Below are 7,765 nucleotides of genomic sequence, written 5' to 3'. Positions count from 1 at the left end.
ATATCTGAGAAGATTAACCGAAATTTTACCTTGTAGCTCGGACCTCAGCCCTTCGCAGCAGAGCTCGTCTTCGGGGGATCTTCTTCCGGAGATGATGGAGAGCGGGAACGCCTCCCCCTGCCGTGCCGCCCAGCGAGGCGGGCGACCCTGAGGTGTCGTCGCGGAGGGTTTCTCCGAATCCGGCAGGGGCGGAAGATAGCTATGTGGCCCCCCGAGGCTCTCCGCGTCCGGCCTTCGAAAGAGGCCATAGGACAAGTCCGGCACCGTCTGGTGCTCGGCCGGAGGAACTAAAGATTCTGCTGGGGCGAGCTTCTATCTCAGAAGAGCACCGTGCATTGATGGGCATGGTGATTGAAAGGATTTCATCTACAGAAAGCGGATTGCATGAGGCCGTCAAAAGTTTACTGACGGGTTTTGAGGTACGTTAGATAATGTACACTTTTGTCAGTTGCGCATAAGTAAGATGCGCCCTGTGTAGATAGTAGCCCCTGAGACTCTGCGCGTTGTCAAGAAATGACGGCACGCAGAGGATCATAATCCCAGGTCTAAGATGCCGCCTTTGAATGTAGGTGGCGAGGTGTTCGGAATCAAGCCGAACTGATGATGTGGCCGAACTAAAGCGGCAACTGGACATGGCAGATGCCGACATCGCGCTTGTCAACAAGCGGCTTGATGAGGCTCAAGGTATGTAATTCTTCGGGCGGCATCAGGTAAGAGGAGCTTCATGCCAGTGTCTTACAATGTGTGTGCTTGACGCAGATGGTACGGCCGCCGTGGAGAATCTTAGGGCAGAACTTGCCCGAGCTAAGGAGCAAGCCAGAAAAAGCGATGCGGCTGCCGAGAAGGCCCTTGAAGAGTTGAGAGCCGAACAGGCTGCTCACTGCCGAAGCAAAGAAGAGATGGCCGAGATGGCCGAGAAGTTAAAGAGCGCTGCAGACCGTTGCAAACTTCTTGAGAAAGAAGACCGGGCGAGACAGACGGACTTAGAGAAGGCCGTTGCCGATGCCAAGGATGCTCGCTCTGCGATGAGAGCTGCGAAGGAGGAGCTGCGTCAGGCCGAACAGATTGCGGCTGGAAAGCCCTTTATGCTGCGGAGGAAGTTTTGTGATCCGAAGTTTGCTCCGTTGGACCGGATGTGGAGCGTGGAGGACACCTATCTGGATTTGGCAGCAAGTGCTGCTGATGCGACCGAACACTTTTGAGATCTAAAAGATCATGAAGTGGAAAAGCTTTTCTGGTCACAGTTCCACAATCCAGAGCGTCCACTGGCAGTGGACGATCGCCTGGCTCAATGGGCCGAGCTGAATAGATTGTCCGGACTCGTCATGAAGTACGTCATGGGTCATCTGTGGCCTGGGAGATCGGAGCCGAAGAGTTATTTCAGCTTGGTGCAGCAATTCCTTGACGCGGTGCCGCGTATTAATGCAATGAAGAGGTCAGCATGCATAGAGGGCGCGAGGATGGCTCTTGCCCGTGTTAAGACATACTGGGCAGAGATGGAGACCACCGTTGTTGCGTCCCGAGATTCGGACAAAAGCCGAGTACCTTCCGAGCACTATTTTCAGGAAGTCCTTGAAGGCGCTCGTGTAATAGAGACGCAGTGCTCGAAAGATGCTATGTTATGATAGCATATGTAATTGAAAAGTAGTATTTTGATAAACTGTAGTGGCCTTTTTTATACTTGTGCCTTCAAGTATTGTGAACACCTTCTATGCGGCCGTTTTAAGATAGATATATATATATATATATATATATATATATATATATATATATATATATATATATATAGAAATCTGAAAGATGGCAGTCGTTGGCTTCAGCCCCCACGCACATAGTGCGGGGGTGCTCGCAGAAGACGCATTTTCACACTTAACCCAACGTCTTGGTCCTACAAAGGAGGTGATAGCGCAGCGGGCCAGGCAACCGGACTATAATGCTTTAACACTTTCACTTAGCCATAGGAGTTTGACAATGAGACTCTTTAGGTAGCTCCTTGGTGGCAACTGCGCTCGTCCGAATTCGGGGCGCGTATGTGCCTGACCGGGAAGCGGCCCTTCGTTAAAGCGGAGGAATCCGATAGATTCCGATAGGTCATCGAGTGGCTGACCAGTCTCACGCTACATCATGACAGTCAGTTTTCGGCTTTCTCTACTGAGGTGCTCGCCCTGGCCGAACCGGGGGCACAATCGCAGTAGTTCTCCTGGTGCTACCTTAGCCGATAGAGCGGAACGTAAGGTAGCCGAACTCAGGAGCCGGGCAACCCAACATTTGACCAAAGACATGATTCGGAGCTGATGCATATAATGCCAAAACTCACGACGCCGAACACTCCCTAAGGTGTTCGGTCTTTATGAGTGCGGGCGAAACAACACTCTTTATTAAAAAAGCCCCTAGTGTCCAGGTACGTGCAAAAATTCTGACGTGGCCACATGCCAAGACGCCAGCCTCCTCCTTGGTTATATTAGAAAGAAAAAACCAGGGGATGTGTAGCAACAAGAGACAGTAAAAAAGGTTTACGCAGGGTCTTAATCTAAAAAGAATCCTTTAGGACGGGTCCCTACTGCACGTTTGCGCCTGTGTCTCCGTTGTGCCGTATCCTGGACGAGCGCCGCACGACGTTCATCTGTAAAAGAGAGGAACTGAGTTGAAAACGGGTCGTGCCGACAAAGTTTAGAATAAGCAAGTATAAAGTAAGATATATGAGATTGAGCTTTATTGTCTCTTATTGTATATGCGTGGAGCCCCTAGTGTGGGGGTATATGGCTTCTAGGCCTGCATCAATGATGATTTTGCACCGAACTCGTCTATCCGCGTTCGTGGTCTTGAATGACCTATTTTTGAAGTTTATTGGTCGGTGAGGCCATTTTGCTATGGGGCTATTAAAGCGGCCGCACAGTCCTCCGCTTGGGGAGGTGCACTTTAGTACTTCCCCTTCAAACAGATGATGCCTCGTGGACCGGGCATCTTGATCATAAGAGATGCATAATGCGGTATTGCGTTAAAGCGAGCGAAAGCTTCGCGTCCCAGTAGTGCTTGATAGCGACTTGAGAATGGGACGATATGGAAGGTCAGCTTTTCGCGGCGGAGGTTATCGGCAGAGCCGAATGTGACTATGAGCCGGAGAAAACCCGTACAATGGGTGTCCAGACCAGGTATTACCCCTTGAAAGGAGGTTCTGCTGCGGTGGATTCTTGCTGGGTTTATCCCCATGTGCTAGATTGTATCCTAATATATTAGGTTTAGTCCACTGCCGCCATCCATAAGGACATTTGAAAACTGGAGTCCGCCAATTATTGGATCGAGTATCAAGGCACTCCAGCCTACATTCTTGATATTCCTAGAATAATCTAGCTGATCGAAGATGATCGGTTTTGACAACCAGTGGCAGGACCCTTTGGGGATGGGCCGTGTGGTGCGTACCTTTACGGGCGCCGCACGTTTTGTTATGTGAAGTGAGTTCACTGTTTTTACTTCTTGTGGGAAGTTCTTTTGTTTCCTGGTGCTCTGCTTTTGGGGTTCGTCCTCGTCTTCGCTTGGTGTGTCGAGCCCCTTGTGTTCGGCATTGAGTCTGCCGGATTGTTTGAAAACCCAACAGTCTCTGTGGGTATGGTTAGCAGGCTTCCGGGAGTACTGTGTATCTGACATATCCTGTCCAGGATTTTATTTAGGTTGGATGGATCGTCCCTGTTATCCTGGGGGGGGCGATTTTTCCTGATTTTGTCGTGAGCCTTTGAATCCGGCATTGACTGCCGTGCTCTTCGGACTTTTGTCCTTAGTCCAGCGACGGTCCTTGTTGCGTCGCGGTTTTCCGTTTCCATCCCTAGTTTCGGATGTACTTGGGTTGCTGGGGCTGCACCTTGCCAACCAGCTGTCCTCCCCTGCACAAAAGCGGGTCATGAGGCTTGTTAGTGCGGCCATTGTTCTTGGCTTTTCTTGGCCGAGGTGTCTGGCGAGCCATTCGTCTCGGACATTATGCCTGAAAGCTGCTAAGGCTTCGGCGTCCGGACAGTCGACTATCTGATTCTTTTTAGTGAGGAATCTATTCCAGAACTGCCGAGCTGATTCTCCGGGTTGTTGAGTTATGTGACTAAGATCGTCTGCATCCGGGGGACGGACATAGGTCCCTTGAAAGTTTGCTCGGAAAGCATCCTCGAGCTCTTCCCAGCTTCCAATTGTGTTTTCTGGAAGGCTTTTAAGCCAATGCCGGGCTGGCCCTTTAAGCTTAAGGGGTAGATATTTTATGGCGTGGAGATCATCTCCTCTAGCCATGTGTATGTGGAGGATATAATCCTCGATCCAGACTCCAGGGTCTGTTGTTCCATCATATGCCTCTATGTTTACGGGTTTGAATCCCTCTGGGAATTCATAGTCCAGGACCTCATCGGTGAAACATAGGGGGTGTGCGGCGCCCCTGTATTTGGGTGTGCCGGATTCTGATGATGGCTTCATAGCATTGCTTACGAGAGCTTGCTTTCTTGGCCCATAAATGGACCTGACTGGGCCATGATGCGAATCCTTAAGTGGGTCGCATGCCGATTTAGGTGCGGCGTCGCTTGCCGCTTTATGGGGTCGTCTATCCGACTGTGTGGCTTTTTCATTTTTTGAATGCGAGGGCTCTAGGGCCTCTTCGTCGAATTCAGGCAGTAGCTTTCTTTTTGGATAGCTTTTAGTGCGGCGACTGCCGCCGTACTTATCTGTGGTATTGATTACTTTGCTCCATCTAATCCGGAGTGCATCTTCCGCTGTTTTTAGCTTCCGCTTCTGCTTTTTTAGGCTGCGTGTAGTTGCAACGAGTCTCTCGTGGAGATTCTTCTGCTCCATAGGTTTATTCGGCGTGAGGTTGTCTGGAATGCCGTTTTTGCCGGAGAAGGGATGTTCGGTTTCTCTATCCGTGTTTCCCTGTTCGGACGGTTGCTCTAAGGCTTGCTCGTGGTCTACCGGCTCATCCTGCTTATGGCTGGGTTTTTGTCGAGGCGGGGCTTGGGTCTGCGTTTATGCCGACGCTTTGATTGCTTTTCGGGGGGTCGATCTCCCGTCCCATCCCCTTTTTTCCTTGTTGTCGCTTCCTTTAGGGGTATCCACCATGTACACATCGTGGGATGAGGTGGCTGTCCAATGCCCTATGGGCGTTGGTTCGTCGATATCTCCTGCATCGTCATCCATCCTGTCGATGTCTCCGGAGTCGCAGTTGAGCACGTCGTTTAAATTGTCGACAGTGGCTACCAAGTGGGTGGTGGGTGGGCTTTGAATTTCTTCATCGTCCGTATCCCATCCTCGCTGATCGTAATCCTGCCAGGGCTCTCCTGATAAAGAGAGAGACTTTAGAGAATTCAGGATGTCGCCGAAGGGCGAGTGCTGAAAGATGTCCGTGGCGGTGAACTCCATTATTGGCGCCCAATCGGGTTCGATCGGCAGGGACACGAGGGGTTCGGAGTTCGGAGAGGAATCCGGCTCCTTGGAGTCACGGGCCGTGCAGAGTGCGGGGCTGGCGTTTGGCTTGATCGCCTTTGAGATTACAGCCCCCGAGGTGACGTCCAACTGCTCACCCTCGATTGGCGCAGCTGGCTCCAAATTAAGGGTCAGAGCCGGTGCGTTTGCAGCCTCCAGGGTACTGTTCGGCGACAGAGCTAGATCATGCCCCACGAGACAGTGCGGCGTGCTTGGCTGTGGCTCGAATCCGTCGAAGATCAAATCTCCGCAGATGTCTGCCGTGTAGTTTAGGCTTCCAAACCTGACTTGATGGCCAGGGGCGTAGCTTTCGATCTGCTCCAGGTGGCCAAGTGAATTGGCCCGCAGTGCGAAGCCGCCGAAGACGAAGATCTGTCCGGGGAGAAAAATCTCACCCTGGACCGCATCGTCGTTGATGATCAAAGGAGCCATCGGGCCTAAAGGCGACGACACAGAGGAACTCTCAATGAAAGCACCAATGTCGGTGTCAAAACCAGCGGATCTCGGGTAGGGGGTCCCGAACTGTGCGTCTAGGCCGGATGGTAACAGGAGGCAGGGAACACTTTGTTTTACCCAAGTTCGGGCCCTCTCGATGGAGGTAATACCCTACTCCTGCTTGATTAATATTGATGATATGGGTAGTACAAGAGTAGATCTACCACGAGATCAAGGAGGCTAAACCCTAGAAGCTAGCCTATGGTATGATTGTTGTGTATGGAGTTGATCGCCTACGGACTACAACCCTCCGGTTTATATAGACACCGGATAGGGTTAGGGTTACACAGAGTCGGTTACAATGGTAGGAGATCTTGAATACCCGCATCGCCAAGCTTGCCTTCCACGCCAAGGAAAGTCCCATCCGGACACGGGACGAAGTCTTCAATCTTGTATCTTCATAGTCCAGGAGTCCGGCCGAAGTTATAGTCCGGCTACCTGAACACCCCCTAATCCAGGACTCCCTCACCCCTCATACAGAGATGTCTTTCGCTCCTTAGATATGAGAACCTACGACTCTTCCTCTTCAATATCTCTTTCTCACACACAAACACAAACTCTATCTCCCAGGGTCTAATATTTCTCCATTGTTCTCTTGTATGTCGCTCACACACACCCTCTCTCCCTAGAGATATCTTGCGTTCCCTCGTATGTCTCTCTAGCTATCACTCTCGTTGTGAAATATCTTTCTCTCTCGCAGACACAAAACTCCGTCTCTTTGGATCTCATTTCTCTCTGATATCTGTTTGTATGTGACTCACATGCACCCTCTCTCTATCTCTCTCACACCCACACACATAACCCAGCCTTCTGATGCACTCGACTCCTATCTCTAACACACACTAGCTAGCATCTTTATCTTTCTATTTATCTGTTTCTCCATCAACCTTCTTTCTCGCCCTCACTCTTGATTCCTATCACGCACACTACATATGTTTCTCTCTACATGCAGTCAAGTGCCCTCTCTCACACATATATAACTTCACCCTTTGAACCACCCGACGGTCATCTCCAACACCCAAACTAGTGGATGTCCCTCTAGCTAGCATCTCCATCTCTGTATCTATCTGTAGTTTCTCCGTCAACATTTCTATTCGCACAGAGTCTTGCTTCCTATCACCCACACTATATATGTCTCTCCATACATATGCATTTATAGGTTGGTCTCTTTTGCACAATCGTTGCGCCTCACTCCCTCTGCTCGCCATAGATGCATGCTCCAGCCCACGCCACTATCTCTTAAAGACAAAAACACATGCTCAATTGTCGGGCCTTCTTCCCTGCATCCTCACATGCATGCATATTGTCATACCGATCCGTCTCTCCCATGTCGTTGATCTTATGACTTATGTCTTCTTTCTTTTATCTCGATCATGCATGCGCGCATACACACATCCCACGTATACATGTATACCTCTCACACATGCACGTTCAAGGTCTCTATGTCTCCATACGTAATTAATTACCCTCAATACTAACGCCACATCAAATCGTTCTCCTCTTTTGTGCACATAACTTCCGCCTGGATGGGTAAAACACACACTTACACTTAACAATCTCCTTCTAGCTAACCCCCCCCCCCCGCCTCTCACTCTTCCCCTATATCCCCGAAACCAATAAGACCATCCCTTTGTTTAATTCCCGCCTACATGCACCATCGATATATAATAGTCTTCCTCGGTGTCTCTCGAACAAACACGTTCTCTCGATGTCGACTCCTCTCACGCGCACACACCTTCTCTTCCCTCTCTAAGGGCATTTTCTCTCTCGCACCCCATCATTGGTGGCCTCTGCCATACACATCACCTCTCTATGATGAAGC

Source organism: Triticum aestivum, chromosome 7A (assembly GCF_018294505.1).
Source record: "Triticum aestivum cultivar Chinese Spring chromosome 7A, IWGSC CS RefSeq v2.1, whole genome shotgun sequence".
NCBI lineage: Eukaryota > Viridiplantae > Streptophyta > Magnoliopsida > Poales > Poaceae > Triticum > Triticum aestivum.
This window is presented reverse-complemented; position numbering follows the sequence as displayed.